This window comes from Oncorhynchus mykiss, chromosome 17, assembly GCF_057628025.1.
Source record: "Oncorhynchus mykiss isolate SJ-2025 chromosome 17, ASM5762802v1, whole genome shotgun sequence".
Taxonomy (NCBI): Eukaryota; Metazoa; Chordata; class Actinopteri; order Salmoniformes; family Salmonidae; genus Oncorhynchus; species Oncorhynchus mykiss.
The window spans coordinates 30,117,775-30,135,000 of NC_143038.1; the positions used below are offsets into that span (position 1 = coordinate 30,117,775).

At 45.2% G+C, this 17,226-nt stretch overlaps 1 protein-coding gene across 4 annotated transcripts in view; it reads left to right on the plus strand.

Moving 5' to 3' along the window:
- The first annotated feature begins 3,849 nt into the window (after positions 1–3,849).
- LOC110493976 (plexin-A1) overlaps positions 3,850–17,226 on the plus strand; it is a 275,275-nt gene continuing 261,898 nt past the window's right edge. For 2 of the 4 annotated variants that reach the window (XM_090205191.1, XM_090205193.1), the window contains exon 1: positions 3,850–4,371. The gene's annotated coding sequence lies outside the window, so the exon portion shown is untranslated. Of the gene's footprint in view, positions 4,372–9,677; positions 9,890–17,226 lie in introns of those variants that run through there. The other 2 variants (XM_090205192.1, XM_090205194.1) reach the window with 1 other exon arrangement.

Sequence of the window (17,226 nt, forward strand, 5' to 3'; positions counted from 1 at the left end):
ATGCCATTTAAGAAACAAGCCTCGTGAGTCTTTTCGAGCTTCCTGCAACTGAAACGCACTCTGAAATGAATAATTCAAGTGGAAATATGCTTAACTCATATTACCTTACTTAAGGCATTATTATTTTAAAGGCACTTTAACTTCTACCAGCACTCCCAACCTTTAGAAGCTAAAACTAGAGCCCTTAATTGAAACAAGAACAAAGCGGCCACCCCGCCTCTGTTTCGGTAAAAAGCTGAGGGATGACCCTGGGGAAATGTGACTGCACTCAAACTCATTGGCAAAGCCATGGACGCAAGGACTGACCATCCATTATATCAAATTGATAGTTTTATCCATGTTTTGAGGCAATACAGTGTTTACATTTACATTGTTAACAAAACATTGGCGTAAAACCAGCTTATGTTATGGGTTTTGATGAGGTACAGTCCATTATGCTCCTGAGGCCTTTATAAAGTTATGTTCTTCAAGAATCGATGTGTTACGCTTGTCGTCGGATGATGATAAATGACCGGACCAAGGTGCAGCGTGGTAGGCGTACATTCTCTCTTTACTTGAAAATGTAACACCGGGGAAGAACACAATGAACACAAACCGAACGTAAAAGCTAGTCGTGCAATAAAGCAGCAAACAAAGACAAGATCCCACAAAACCCAAAAGTCTGATTCCCAATCAGAGACAACGATAGACCGCTGCCTCCGATTGGGAATCCAACACACCAACATAGAAACAGAAAACCTAGAATGCCCACCCTAATCACACCCTGACCTAACCAAATAGAGAAATAAAAAGGCTCTCTAAGGTCAGGGCGTGACACAATGGCTATATACAGAATGTCATTCATTTATACGTCCAAAAATAGATGTAGCAACTAAGGATTCTAGCTTTAAATACAGTAGTAAATGCTTACTCCTCTAGTTTTTTATTCTTATTTACAATCCCCTTGTTTTACAGTGAGATCCACAAGTATTGGGACAGTGACACACGTTTTGTTGTTTTAGCTCTGTACGCCAGCACTTTAGATTTTAAATGACACAATGACTATGAGGTTAAAGGGCAGACTGTCCCTTTTTGTACATAGCCCCCCCCCCCCCATTTTTCGCGGACCAAAAGTATTGGGACAAATTCCCTTACAGTGTGTGTATTAAAGTAGTACAAAGTTAATTGGTCCCATAGTCAGAGCAGGCAATGACTACATCTAGCTTGTGACCACACCTTTTATTTTGTGCCAAATAGAAATGAAACTGGTTCATAATGTACTGTATTGTGTCGTGTTGGGAGTCACTTTGATTGGAAATAAGAATAGAATATGTTGCTAAACACATCTTCTACATTCCTGTGGGTGCTACCACGATTACAGATAATCCTGATTGAGAATGTTACAGGCAGAAATATCATACCCTCTTCCCTCCAAAACGCTAACCCCCCGCCTATTATTGTAATGGTGAGAAGTTATTATGGATTGGTTATTGCGTCTTTGTTATTATGTCTATGATATTTGTGCGTCTGACTTTCTCACAAATCATTATTCACAATTCATTCAGGGCTATCCATAATCGCGGAAGCATCCACATGAATGTAGAAGTGTTCAGAAACATATTCTATTCTTATTTGCAAATAATAGTAACTCCAAAATGACACAACACACATTATTTACCATTCATTTTTATTGGGCACAAAATACTGCAAAACACAACCAAAACAAAAAGAAAATGCATCCAAAAAAGTTTGTACAGTCAACAGCTTAATGTAGTCATTGCTATGAATACGGGACCAAATACTTTACACAAGGGAATGGGAGGGAATCATGTACAGAAAGTGCTGTAATTTCTAGACTGTTCAGCCGATATGGATGAAAATATCCTCAAATTAAAGCTGACAGTCTGCACTTTAACATCATAGCCAAAACAACAGAACACGTGTCACTGTCCCAATACTTATGGAGCTCACTGTATGTACCTGATAAATCACAACCGACAGATTCATATGTCTGACCTGTCCTAATCGGTCATTGGCAGCTCCTGGACGTCTCTGGAATTTCCTCATCTGGTCAGGATGAATCTTATCATGAGATTTGTAAATGACCTGACGACAGCCTTAGGCGGATGTTAGCATGAGCTAACAATAAGCTAATTGCATCATTATTACCTGCTTAGTCTTACATGTCACCTCAGGTAACAGGTGTCCCCTGCAGTCTAGTTTTAATGGGGTTCATGGTACGGTGTTAACATTATGTCTGTTTTGTTGGCATAGGTTCGCTGGCTTGTTTGTTATAGGGCGTCGTATTTGAGGATTTTGGATCCACTGAAGTCTCCGCCTTGGCAAGATCGATTGATCCGATTACGATGGCGATCTGCAGCAAGTGTGAACGCGCATAAATGCATGTCAGAGCCCGTGTCTCGTGTAGCTTATGTGTGCTTAGTGTGTGTGAATGCTAATGTTTGCACAAGGTGCGCTTGAGTGCATGTACTGTATATATATACAGCATTTGAGTGTGTTTATTCAAGTGTGTGTGTGATATTTGTGTATAGTGTGTGATTGTATAAGATTGCTAGTGTGTGTGTGTGTGTGTGTGTGTGTGTGATATTTGTGTATAGTGTGTGATTGTATAAGATTGCTAATGTGTGTGTGTGTGTGTGTGTGTTATGTGTATAGTGTGTGATTGTATAAGATTGCTAATGTGTGTGTGTGTGTGTGTGTGTGCGCGCGCAGGGTGCATGTAGGAGCGCAGAGACTCCTGCCTCTAGCAGATCAGTCAGTACATACTGTATTTGCACTGTGTGTATCCAATGTAACCGTTTGTTCTTTTGCTCTGTTCCCAAGCACAAGTGCATTAATAGTGTATGGCTAAATACACAGCAAAACAACAACAAACAAAAAGCCACACTTAAATATTCTCTCTGCTTTCTGCCCAAGTCGTATCCTTTGTTGACCATCTCAACAAATCATGACAGCTGACATCCTCTATCATTCTTTGAAATGAACAACTAACTCATGCCATTGATTTGCACATTGGGATTCAAATAATCTAATTGAATCAGAAGGGACCAGTGAAGAGACCGTCTATTTTCATTCATTTCCTGGTCCAGGAGAACAGAGGTCTTGCTGTTGAAGTTGAAAATATGGTCTGTTGTGAAAGAATGTTTCACATAGTGTGTGGGGAACTGTGTTCCATGTTCTGTCTCTTGATATTAGTGTTGGGAGAACCATTGCGCAAACCTCAGCCTGTGGTTGAGTGCTGTGAGGACCCTTACACACACAGACAGAAAGAGCCAGGTGGTATGGTGAGTGCCAGACCTGGCTAGCTCCTCTCAAGAGTGCAATCTGTAATGTGAGCTTCCCGTTAGAATAACTTGTTTATCCCAAAAGCTTCCTTGCTCCAAGGACACATAAAACTGTGTCCAATACACACTTTGTAAGACGATCTTCCTAGGAGACTGTTTATAAATATAAAAATGTCAGGTTTCACTTCTACTGTCAAAAACAACCTTTTCTATAGACAGGTCTATAACAAACCCTGTTTGTCTGTGAACAATCAAGCCTAGCCTATCATGAACTGAAGCAATAGCCCTCTTGTTGACAAAGACAAATATAGACGGATCATTTGTTATTCATTTTGCCTAACCTTTTATTAATTCATCAACTCAGGGAAAATTACGTTATCTTCTTATGAACATGATTAAAGGCCAAGAAAGTGAGGTTGTTTTGCCAATTTCAAGCTGTGGCCACCATCTGACTTATTTTCCTTCTTTGTCTATGGTATTATGGCTGTTCCAAACATTCGTCAGAGGTGCATGCCACCACCCACTCCGAGGGCTGTGTCTGCCTACTGTTCTGGAGTGTGAATTCATTACACCTTGTGACAAACAGGAGGGGGAAAAGGGCGAGGAACCGGGAAGAAAAATTGCCCTACCAACTAATCCCTTCAAAACCTCACCACTATTCCACTCGTTTGTCCTACCTGATCCCTCACCAGGTCGGCAGTCCCCACGGGACACGATCGTTCAACACACCTTGTACCTCTTCTCCAGTAAAATCTCGTACACCCAAGGACTTCTCTGCAGCTGCCACCACATCGATGTCCTGTGATTTCACGTTCCATTATCTGCGGTACAATTGATCACTCTACTCATCGACGCCCTCTGTGGAATAAACAAGGTATTGAGGCAGTCCTCGCTCTCATTGCCAGACAGACACATCGAGGCAGGCTTCTTTCTCTCTGGAAGCCTCGAGCTGCATTCCTCTTCATTCACACGAAGGGAGCCGCAGTGGTGAGCACGCTAGCACACCGTGACAAGAGTGGAAATGTCCTCAAGTTTTGGATTTTAACCACATTGGCTAGGATATCTTACCCAATGGCCACTTGAATTTGTAAGTACCCAGAGGAGTTTGGTGCGTTATTTTGAACGAGATAAACGGTTATTTTGGTTTGAAACATTTGGGTGTTTTCGCTCCCATGTTGCGAGTTTGGTATCGGATGTTTTTTTGTTGTCTCCTTTCTGGTAGGAGGACCTCTGCGTTGCGTCTGACGAGTTTATGGAGCTTGTGATTTCAAAACATAGACCTTGTAAGAGGCAAGCAACTAGCCCCTTTCTTGTGTTGTTACCTAAGCGCAACCCATTTTATTTACCTGTGATTTGAACTTCTTCACAAACAGTCTTGGAATGCTTGTCCAACTGTTTTTCTGTGTGATTCAATCCGTTCAAGAGTTGATCAACACCGAAGTAGCAGTGGAAAACTGCGGATATTGGAGCGTTGTGTGTGTTCGGTGTGTGGATGTATCCCTTCGCTGTTCTTCAAGCAGATAGGCTACTTGAATTAACCCGAGCAGAAGCAGAATTCAAGCTTTACATCTCAAGACTTATTGTACTCTAGCCTATTTTATTGCTGTTCACTCGGGGTTTTATTATAGGCTACATCCTATCCTGACACCCTTATATCAATATTGTTTTTCTATTCGAAAAAACATGGGCAAGGACCTATAGTTCAACGGTGAATGGAAAAGCAAACTATTGGTTACCTCATTGCAAAGGGAATGCTGTTGCATTGCCTTTTTTTTTTTTTAGAAGGAATGCCTCCATAGACTATATAATTATAGCCATTCACTGACAGACACTGTCGCCTGGAAAATTGTCTTGGGCGGTGAGTGGGGACACTGGGGAGGGTGGCATGTGTGGCTCATACACGGCTTTACATTGACATTCGTTGCATGCTCTCACATATTGGGGTTATTTAATAGGGCTATTTCTTGTTAGTTCTATGCTATTAAATGGACAGAAGGGAATGTAGCATATCTCAAGGGACCTGGTGCAGCTTTGTAAAAAAAAAATCGATAACCCCTATTGGCTCTAAAATAATTAGAAATGGTGTTTCATGGTGTGTTAAAAGAGCGTTAATCTGCTAAGGAATGAGTGGCAATTTGTAGGCTTTGTTATTCAACAGCAATTGTAATTCCCTATTGAGTGGTAATAGAAGGTTGAGGGTTGTCGGTGGGTGTGTTGGTCTACGCATTGGCTGTCGTCTATTGAATATGCACTCAAATACTATTTGATTTTTCTTTAATAGTCTTTTCAGTATAATTCTGGTGAGCAAATTACACACGACCCACCCTCCTCCTCAACATATAGCATTCACTAGTTAAAAAGCCTGACCGAATTTGAATGTGTTATTTCAATATGTTGTAGGCTGATTTGTCTTGCCCGTTGGCCTTTGCCCTCAGTTTACAATTTAGGCAACAGACATTGGCTTGGTGGTTAAAGGCTACGACTACCCATTCACATGTAAATGTTGAAGGATCTCAAGCGTGACAAATGTTTGTTTAGTAGGAGGTACTAGTTGAATATGACTGTCCCTAAATCATCGGATTGGCATTTGCTTCTGCTCGTAAATCACTGAATGGCAGACCGGTTGGTCTTCTAGCTACTCAAGAGTGTCTGAATCCACTGGGAATGAGTTGTAGCGCTAGTCTACATAGATCATTGCGGCTACAATGTTTAAATTCTGTAGAGTTGTATTCAAAGTAGAGACATTGTATCAGTGCGCGACCAGTGGCAACAATGTAGCTGAATGACACGTTGGTAGGAATAACGTTCGCACGCTGGTGCTTTTCAATCCAATTTCCTCACCCATCCTTCATCTTCAGCCCTCAAACTCACCTGCATGTCTAGCCTGAAGACTCCGACATAAATGAGCATTTGGATTGGGAAGGTTTCCTCTCACCACCTCTTACAAGTAGATGACTGACTTACCCAGTTAAATAAAATAAATACAAGGCAGTTATATTTGAATTTAGGCCAACTTTTCAAAGCGGTGGTAGTGCTTTCAGATTTCTATCACCCGAATCGTGCACACAAGATGAAAATGCATGCACGGGACTCATGCACTTATTGCATGAGCTGGTGGACTTATTTACATTCTTCCGTGCATGGTTCAGTTGATAGAAACCTGAATGCACTACCGGCTCTTTGAAAAGTAGATTTAATTGTACTTGTCTGTGACTATATTGTTTTGCACGCCTACCTGCAAAAGGACCATGCTCACTCACATCCGGTGAAGTAAGTTAAAACATATACTTGCTGGGTTTGTCGGCGCTAGCAAGGACATTTTTTATTCTTCTAACAAATGTATGGGATTAATCTGACTGTGACTAATGCCAAGATGATAGACAATCTTCCGAGGTGAATTTGAAGAGTTGTACCTGAAGTTTTGCTGGATTCAAATCCTTACCAGACATGACATCAAGCAGTAGCCCATGTGGCTTGCTCTGTCATCAATGGATTAAGTGTGGGTCCTCACGTTTTGTAATTTAGCCTATGCGTTTCCAGTATGGCGTTGCAAATGACTCTGCCAGAAAACTACAAGCATGTCAGGGGCTGGCCATTCACTGATCTAGTGTTGATATCAACTGGATTTGAATTTTTTTTTTTTTTTTTTTTTTTTTACCTTAATTTGACTAGGCAAGTCAGTTAAGAACAAATTCTTATTTTCAATGACGGCCTAGGAACAGTGGATTCACTTCCTTGTTCAGGGGCAGAACAAGTTGAAAATCACCTTGTCAGCTCTGGGTTCGATCTTGCAACCCTTCGGTTGCTAGTCCAACGCTCTAACCACTAGGCTAATTGCCGCCCCAATTGAGGAATGAGGAAGAACCTACTGTCTAACTTGATTCTGTAGGGCTAACGGGCTTTATAAAGTGAATCAATAGTCAGTACCTCCCTCCAGTGTATGTGCGTAGTGTGTGTGAGTCTTACGTTTGTGTGCGTCTCCAGTATGTGTGAGTGGACTTGGCAGAAGACTGCTACATTAACAGCCCCCTTGACTGGCAAACATTTTAAACCGGTGTGACAACCTCATCCTGAGGTATTCTCTCGCTCTCTCTCCTGCTGTTTCTTTCTCTCTCGTCCTCTCCTTCTCCCACTGTCGCTTTCCCTCTTCTCTCTTCCTGTCACTCCTTCTTTCTTCACCCTCTCTCTCATTTTCTTTCCTCCTGTCAGGGCTGTGTGTGTTTCTCCCTCTGAGGAGTGCTCCTGCTGGGTTCCGACACCCTGTCAAAATTCCCACATTTCGGAATCTCCGCTTCCCCTCTCTCTGTTCTGACTTCTGTTAATTGTTGGTTTCGGCTCATTAGGACACATCCACCGCTGTTCCGGTCCAATCCGCCATGGTATCTACGATATTCCTGGCATTGCCAGCCCAGGCTGCGCTGTTTTGGCTCACTCTTGGCTCTCTCAAGGAGGAAGCGTTTAGTGCGAGTGTAAAAGGAGACCTCTTACCAATGTGAGTTTGTCAGAGGGAGGCAGCGGGATGCCATGCGAGTGGTTTAATTTCCCCTTGAAGATGATTGAGGGCTTTCTCAATGGAGTGTAATGGAATATCTTCTTTCCGTATACGAACCAGTGGAGATGGGTTGCCATTTTTTTTCTTCCTCTCTTTCATATTTTTCCCCCTCGCTTTTTCCCCTTCTCTTCCTCCTCTCTCTGCTCCTCCTATCCACTCATTCTCCTTTTGCTTCCCTCCCTGTTCATGTCCCCCTGTAGTTACTCTCTCTCTGTTTCTCAACGTTATGACCACCCTTCCTTCGTTCCCTCTCCATCTTTCCATCTCCCCCCCCTTTTTGAACAGTGTGACTGACTGTCTCTCTGGGGTTCCCTGCGGCCCCTGGGCTAGGCTGCAGCAGTGATATTAAAAAGCACCAGAGAGGCCAGCAGTGAGGGGGCTTGTCTGAGGGTCCCGACACACGTGAGAAATAAGCCTTTTTACCTAACTAATATAGACCTTAGAACTCTCTCCAATACAAAACCTCCCAAGGCCTGTCAGGCATACTGACGGACTGAGTGACTAGCTGTTCGATGGGACTGACCTTGAATTTAATCGGCAGTGTGCAGTCATGGTGCCAGTGCACCAGACCACGTCTTTGTATCCGTTCTACCACACGATGCATTTCTATCGGAAAGGTTCTGTAACGTTGCATTCTCTTGAACAAACCCCAGGATGGATAACCAGCTGACCAAGACCACCTAGAGAAAAGAGTTTGGCTTCTGTTGACAGTTATTGATTTCAATTGACAGTTTTGATGCTATGGGGGCAATGGGGGCGTTTACTGGGAAATAATCCAAGGGAAAGGCTGACCAAGGCACCTATTGGTCCACCGAGCTCCGAACGGCAAACGTTTATCTTCTTCCTCCGCTGAGGGGACAGTCAATGGAGCCGTCCAGGAAGTGTATCAATCAGTGTGTCACTGACCAGATGTCAAGCGGTCGCCCAACTGCGGTACACTTGTTTTGAAACTGAAAACAGAACTGAGCTCTCTTATTGGACAGGTCCAGGTAGAACCCCCACCCCCCCACCACCATTTAATTCAATTTGGTGCCTAATGAACAAGACCCAGGGTTTCGCATAGCATGGTTGTTGGTGTCGTTCAAGTTTAATTCAGGAAAATAATTTTTAATGAACGCAAAATAAATTCCTGGATTTATAAAACTGTGCATGTAGGCCTTTATGAAAATTGAATATTGTTGGTAGAAACTGTTAGTGTTGACAATGGTATTTTCTAAAGGATGCGGGAGCCTAGTGGTTGTTTGTACTGCTCAGTGGAGTCTGTCAGCCTCTTCAGGCTTGTTTAATGAAAACCACTGTGGGAGAGGAGGCGGCACACTGAGCAAAGCAAAATATGTGTATTTTTGTTGGTGCAGCACACAATTTGTGTGTGTGCATCTATAGGTGTACACTGTGCTCGTATAGGCAATGTGCTTAGGTAAAAAGGCCTTTGTGTATGTGGGTGTGTGTCCATTCCTAGGTTTAATATAAGCATACCCACTCTCCATTGTGGGGAAGATTTAACTAGGAATAGTTGACAACAGGCTTTTTATTGTTGTGATTCGTGTTAATGGTGTGGCGGGCTTACTTCAAAATTGCTTCTTTCTTCGCCTTCTGTGTCTCTTGCTCCTCTCCCTGCAATGCAGTATCTGCCCTGGCACTGTCCCTCTCATCATATCTGTTCTGTTTACCGAGGGGAATTTAAATAATTAATTTGCCTGCCTGTAAATAAGAATAATAGAATGCGCTGCCGGCCCTTTAAGAGAGCCACTTGCCCAGGGAAAGCATGGCCGCCAGCAATACTATAAATCAGGTGTGGTGTGGCGACATAAATGGGAGACCGTCGCTCACCCCTCCCTGTTAGAGGAAGAAAGGCTCATTTAAAGGAGGTCAACAGCGCCGCTTTGCCCTCAGGCGGTGTGTGTGTGTGTGTGTGTGTGTGTGTGTGTGTGTGTGTGTGTGTGTGTGTGTGGCAGAGTGAGCAAGAGTGTGTGATTGTACCTGGCACACATGCATACACACACATGCACGCCGCCCACTCTGAAGTCAACACCTGTGTGTTTACCAGATGTAGGTAAGTGTTCATTTATTCATTTTGTTTACTGCCTGTTTTCCCCTGAGTGCTTGGAAGTGGACTGCTTCAGGCTAGTTTGGCCTGTGTGTGTGTGTGTGTGTGGTGAAATTAAGTGGGCAGTCACGTCAGAGAAATAGCCTAGTTGATACCAACTAGCTGTGTTGACGGTTAGCTAAATTCATTCAAGGGTGTGGAAGTCGGCTAGATTCTCGCTTTGGCCAGTTGATAAAAATAAAAAAAATCCATCGGAATCACTAGTTCGCGTTCCAGCCTCTCACTTCCAGAGCTAAACTCCCAGTGACTTTTTGCTCTTAATCTCTCTGCTGTGTCTGTCTCAGCCAAAGGGATAGCTGGAATTCCAGGCACCGACGGCTCCGCGGAGCGAGCTGCAGATAAGCTTTTTAGATAAGAACACGCCGTGAAACTGTAGCGCGGTCAGAGGTTGAGTGGTAAAAGGAGCGATGTGGTAAGAAGCGCCCTCCCCCCGACTCCACTCCAGATAAGTGTTTCTCAACTCCAGTCACGCCAAGGGACTTTTTTTGGTTGTTTTGTTCTAACTCCGCTCCAACAGATTCAACTAGTCATGAAGCCCATTGAGTGTTGAATCAGACGTGTTGGTGTGAGGCGGAATTTCAAATGTGCACACCCTGGGGGGGGGGGGCTTCCTGCAGGACTGATGTTGACACATGCTCTCTAGACTAAAACACGTAGGCCTACAACATCACAAGCCCTCCCCTTCTATCTAGCACCCTTTGTCAACGCTCTCTTTTGTCTGTGTGTGAAAGAGTTAGAGACAGATATGATGAGCCCGCCACTCGTCTCAAATCAAATGTTATTGGTCACATACAGGTGCTTAGCATGTTATTGCGAGTGTAGCGAAATGCTTGTGCTTCTAGTTCCGACCGTGCAAGCAAAGTTTCCTAAGAACCAGAAGCGAAGCAGCCCTCTCTGTCGGTGCCATCATATCATGTGTGTCGGCATTGTACCGTAGCATAGCATGTCGACCACAGATATTTGATTTTTGCCCCTCAAGGCTACCCTTAATGCAGAAGGTTAGCGGGCCGGTATAAAAAGGCTAGCGGGCCGGTATAAAAAGGCTAGCGGGCCGGTATAAAAAGGCTAGCGGGCCGGTATAAAAAGGCTAGCGGGCCGGTATAAAAAGGCTAGCGGGCCGGTGACATGCCTCCATCCTGTTGGAAGGAGACCCACACCTGTTGCACATATTTGTTCTGTTCCAGCACTAGCACAGCTGATTCATTTGCTAAATGAATCCTCAATCCCAGTAGTTGAATCTCAGGTGTACTACAGCTAAAATATAGTAAATGTATGCAGTGTCTCTGGGTCCAGGAGGAATGGATTGGGAAACACTTTAACCAACCGATTCCAATGCTTCATTAGCCAAAGTTCTCAGGAGTTTTGGAAGCTTCTGTCTTGTGGTTCTCCTCTCAACATTTTACATTTGTGCAATTTAGCAGATGCTCTTATCCAGAGAGACTTGTACTTTTTCGTACTGGTCCCCTGTGGGAATCAAACCCACATCCCTGACATTGCAAGCACCATGCTCTACCCCACCCCCACCTTTCCTTCATCCCTCCCTCCTGCCCTTATCTTTTACCTTAGCTTGTTAAGTGAAAAGCCACTCCAGCCATGTTGTGCAGAACATTGCCAATGCTAATTCCTTTAGCAGACCTGGGCTAGCCGTGTAGCCTAAACGCTAACCCAGCGGGGGATACCACTCCACTCCGCAGCTGGGTGAGGGCTTTTTATTAGTCCCTCCTCAACCCCTTGGGGAGTTGAGTTAGTAGACAGGGCCTGGGACTAGAACTCTGGGAATAATTATTGCTAGCGAGACAATGCGGGAATGGGCAGGGAGGAGGAGGAGGAGGAGGGCTGGGAGGGCTGAGACTGAGTGAGTGGGGGGGGGGAGGGGGTCAAAGGTTAGACAGATCCTCTTTAAGGTGGGGGGATGGTGGATCGTTTATTGGCAGCGGGACCTCTCCCTCCCTGCTCTCCAAGGCAGGGTTAGCTGCTATGGGAAGGTGGGGAGAGGCTTGGTTAAATGGGCCCCCGCATTACAGTCATGATGACTCCAGTTGTGCTTGGTGGCATTTGACCCCCCCCCCCCCCCCCCGTTCTGCATACGTGGTTCCATCCATCCCCAAGAGCTGTCATTGAGGTCAGGACTGTACCAGCTCACGGGGAAAAGGGGGGGTGGGCGGTGTAGGAAGGGGGATAACATAGCATCCGACTTCTCAGTGTTAGTCATTGCTGGTTCAATGATTCAAAGCTATTTTTGTTCATGCGCTGCACAAGCGCGCTCCACCCTTTCAGATGGCAGTGTTGATTTAGTTAGTGTGACACTTCAGGAATGCAGATGGAGGCCATATGATTCAGTCGAATCAGGCAGCGGGTTTCTATTGTCGAGCGCCACATTCCGATTAAATGGAGTGTGTGACTGGTGCAAGGTGCTGACCCGTGAAGGCTGAGAGGAGTTCCTTCCTTTCTCGCATTTCCCTCTCTCTCTCTCTCTCCGTCCCTCCTTCCCCCTATCCACCATTCCCATGGTGCTTGAGGAATGCGGTTGTTCCAGTTGATCGGGCCGTCATCTATTTATTCCCCCCCCCCCCCTCTGTATGATCTCCTTCAGCTCTTAGAATGGGCCTGTCATGGCCTTTGGCAGGTCATGAGACTGACTGACGGTTTTGTCCAACAGCCAGCGCAGGGGGGCGGGGTCCTATTTAGTGAGGTGAAACGTCCCGAATGTTGCAGAACCAGATGGAACATAAAGAGCGGATTCCCTGTTCTACATCTCAAGCCAGCATATCTGTACGATAACATTTCTATCTGGACGTTCTGTAACATTGCACCCTCCTGAACAGGACCTGGGTCCACCCGGTTAAATCAGGAGAACAAGACATGAAAATGGGCTTGAATGCAGTCGCCACATCGGCTTCATTTTAACGCTCCAACCTATGATTGGAGTTTATTTGATCTATGCCTATCGAGTTTGAACAGGACACATTTTTAAAGGAGGTACTCACTCTATTCCAGTGGCACGACACAAGCCATTTGAGCTCATTCAAGAGGCCCACCTCTTTCTTGCCTTTTTTATGAATTGGCCTCGGCACAGACATTGGAAGCCACACAATCCAGAAGACTGAACACGTTTTAGGATTGTTGTAATTTCAGGAACCACTCCAACCCCCCCCCCCCCCCCCCCCCCAAAAAAAAATATGGGGGTGTTTGTTTTAGGTGGGTAATGTGGAATTTCAACAAAACTACGCCCGTCCACCTCAGCCAGGAAAAAGGGGATAAGAGGAGAGAAGAGGAAGGGAGGGAACTTGGCAGCGTAGCTGGTTCAGCTCTCTGCACAAAGCCTATCGGGAGCGTTGTTCTGGGGAAGACCGGTTGTTATGTGTGTGTGTGTGTGTGTGTGCGTATGTGGGCAGGGCAGGGGGAAGGATGACAAAACCGAGGGAGAGCGCTGACTCAAACTTTAATTAAGCCCTCATCCAGCAATCGGAACAGCTGCTGCCACCCTGGTGACTAGACAGATGTTAGGGGTGTTTCAACCAGAAAGTTTTGTTATTTGGATAAGTATTTTGGGTGGGTAGTTTGGGTGGGTGTTTTTGGCGGCAGCGGTGGGGTCTTTCTCACTCCCGATCACCAGGGTCACCAGCTCGGTTCCTGGAAAGCAACAGGCCAGTGAGTTAACCGTATCTTTTGTAGCTGAATTCTCCTAGATGGATAGACTAGACGCCTCCATTTTAAGAATGAGAGGGAGACCGAGAGATGGGAAACGGGAGAGGCAGAGACTAACATGCACCCATGCACACACCCTGAAACTTGGAGAGACACAAGTAGTAGATCCTGGGACAGAGGACAAACTGGCGTTACACCACGCTAGGAGCCGTCTTGGTGTTCGTCCAGCGTACTCACTAGCCAATCCATAGATTCTCACTGGATTCAGAACTAATTGACATTGGGAAAAGGTTGACTTGGCTCAGCTCAAGCTACTGTTATTTCGGTCTCGCCAAACCTCTGTCTAATCTAATCTTGTCAAATGATAAAACATTGATCACAGAAAGAGTGATGCTGTATGATGTTGCTGCCTGTGTTTTTGATCAAGGCGGCGAGTGTGTGCGTACATCACGGGGCTCTGCCTCGAGTGAGTGCCTCTTCAGTGAAAAGCTGCAACTCTCTCCCTTGATCTCTTTCTCTCGCGCGCTCATTCACTCACTCCCCCCTCCCGTCGCTCTAACCTTGCGTTGGCGTGTGTTGATGAGCATGGAGTGCAGGCGCGTGCGCGTGAGATTGAGAGGGAGAGCTCCGTTTTGTTGTGTAAATGCAGCACGCCATCAATTGACTGCCTTCCTCCCTGCTTCTCCTTCAGCGGTTGAACCCTGCCCTCCGCGTGTCTGGCCCCCGGAGTGTTTGTGTGGGGCTACCCTCTTTCCCTCCCCCAGGGGCAGTGATGGCAGCTTGCCAGGGCACCACCCACTACTCCCCCTTACTTGCGATTCATGAAATATGATAAACCAGGTGGTTCGAGCCCAGAATGCTGATTTGGCTGAAAGCCGTGGTATATCGGACCGTATATCACGGGTACGACAAAACATTTTTGATTTTTGCTGTTCTAATTACGTTGGTAACCAGTTTCTAATAGCAATAAGGCACCTCGGGGGGTTTGTGGTATATGGTCAATATACCACGGCTAAGGGCTGTATCCAGGCACTCCGCGTTGCGTCGGGCCTAAGAACATCCCTTATCCTTTCTATATTAGCCATACACCACACCCCCTCGTGCCTTATTGCTTAACTATAGCCCCAGATACTGTAGTGAGCAAGCTGCTATTGGAACTGCGTTCTTGCACTAATACCATGTCTAGCCATGTTTCAGGCTGTGCCATGTCCCCATCTGTCCCCAACTGCGTCACTGGTGTCACCCTCCATCGGTAATGCAAGCTAATGCTACCCTCAGCCGTTTGGCCTACTGATTCTAGCGCTGGCGCTGTGAGAGCTGTTGGCCCTCTAGATCAGACCCACATGTCGTTTTATGTAAAAAGACCTATGGCCCCACATAAGGATGTGACCTTTTTTCAACCCTCCCCAATCCCTCTCTCCCTGGCTGACTCGGCCCTGGTGGAGTGACGGATGTGCACACGCAAGTGAAGCAGACGTTGTCGTTCCAGACCGAGGCGGCGGCTGTCTGTGTTGCCGTTGGGTAAGGGAAAAGTGTGATGCAACGGAATCTTCTAATTCTGTGAGGTTGTTGTTGTCTGCAGGCCTTGCTTCGAGGACAGCTAGATGCTACATTGTGCTATATTAAGAAAAGACTCCTTTACCTTCTGTAGCAGACACACAAACAACACTGTACTCTCCCGACCTCTTGTTTCCCACCCGACGCCCATTGTATTCCTGAAGTAAACAGTCCCGCGGCACTCGGGAGCCGAGAAGCCAAACAATAACCTGCTACTCAGTATTGCTACAGTGGGTTTAACACTAGACACATGCACACAAACAACTCGCCGTACCATTTTGTGTCTGGCGAACCCGCAAAGGGAAACGATACAATTGCCAGGGAGAGAAAGTGAAGCGAGCCGTCACAATAGCAGTTACTGTATTACGGGCGCCATTGAAGTAGACCGTTCACTAGGGCTGACCCCATGTGGTCGATTGTTTGATCGATAGGCTGTTGGTCAATCGAGATTTATTTTAGTTGAGCTGTTGCAAATTGAAGACGGAGACACCCGTCTGAGTCGCGCCCTACAGTGGACTGACCCGTTGCGGCGGTCACGGGGATGGCGCAGTCCGGCGCTCTAAGACGTGTGCTCCTGAAAACAGTAAATGGTTCTATTTGGTAAGAATAATGGTGCAACACTAATAAATATAATCATATTATTTTGAACAATAGCCTTAATTGCCTTAAGAATATTGAGGAGAAAGGAAACGCCAACTTTAGGTCTATAATCAATAGCCTAACTGTTAAACATGCCTGGCTTTTATAAATCATCCACATACTGTATATCGACAGAAATAAGGCGCCCTGCTTCTGTTGCCAGTTTGAGTGTTTGTTTAATAGTTTACTGATTATGTGAGCGCCAAGCCTCACGCAACCTTGCAAGATGTCAGATAATGCAATTACACAAATTAGGCTGTTAAATGTTTGCTATGCTGTAATAAAGGCTTTAAAAAACAACTCATTTATTCAGTGTTTACACTGTTCCAAACAGGCAGAAAAAAAATGATATTGTAATCTAACGGCACCTGTTTGTCACACATAATATGCATGCAGTTCTCCTATACCCTCTGGTTTCTTGATCTCATTGTTGTTACTACAATTGTCAGTGTGATCCTCATTTATAGTAAGCAATGTCATTATCGTTAGTAGGCTCCTTATAGTAGGCTTGTGTCACCACCATCGAGCTGCAGGCCAAAGAGCGCGTCCTTGTTTAGCCTGAATACTGTATAGGCTACTGTGTCCATCCATCCATCCATCATTCATTCGTTCATGTCATCCCACAGCATCCAAGTCGTTCGTGCTTTGAAATGCAATCGAGCATTTTGGCGTTAAAATGTAATAACAAAGGAAGCTGTGGATAAATTAGCCTGAACACTAAATAAACGGAAATTCACACATGCATGCAACTGTTTTTTGTCGTTGGTTTGATAATGGCTTTTTATGTCAACATTTTTTTAGTTAGAGCACACACTCTGGTTCATTTATTTAGTGTTTACACTGTTCTAAATGGTCAGGGAAAAAATTATAATATTGTCATCTAACAGCACCTGTTTAGCACACAATACTCACGCGGCACTTGCTCCTATACCCTCCTGTTTTCTTCATCTCCAATAGTTTCCATAACTAAGTCAAACAATCTTCCACACATTTGACTTCCCCTTTCCCTCCTGAGCAACCATTAAAAATTCCCCCCATTTTTGAGTTAAATCTTTTTTACGTGGCCCACATCCATTTTTGCTATCGTTTGTTACGGTGTTCAAAGTTTGTCATAACATACATGTGTCACGTAAAGAGCGCGAGGGCCGAGGAAATAGGGAATGTTTTTCCCTAAACAAATGAGGGATTTCGGTAACACAACTTTTCAGTCATAGAAACAAGTAAGAAATGAAATGGCCGCAGTTATGTTGCAGCTTCAGCGCGGACAGCGCGATAAACATGTGCTGTGCTGCCGGTCACACAGGGACCCGCTGTCGTTCCTTTTAACACAGCGTGGCCATCGGGTTCCTTTGTCTTAATTATTTTATCAAACCGTGTGCTTAAAGCATCAGACAAGCTCAGTGCATACAGTTGATTGTATTCAAACACAGGGTGGGTGT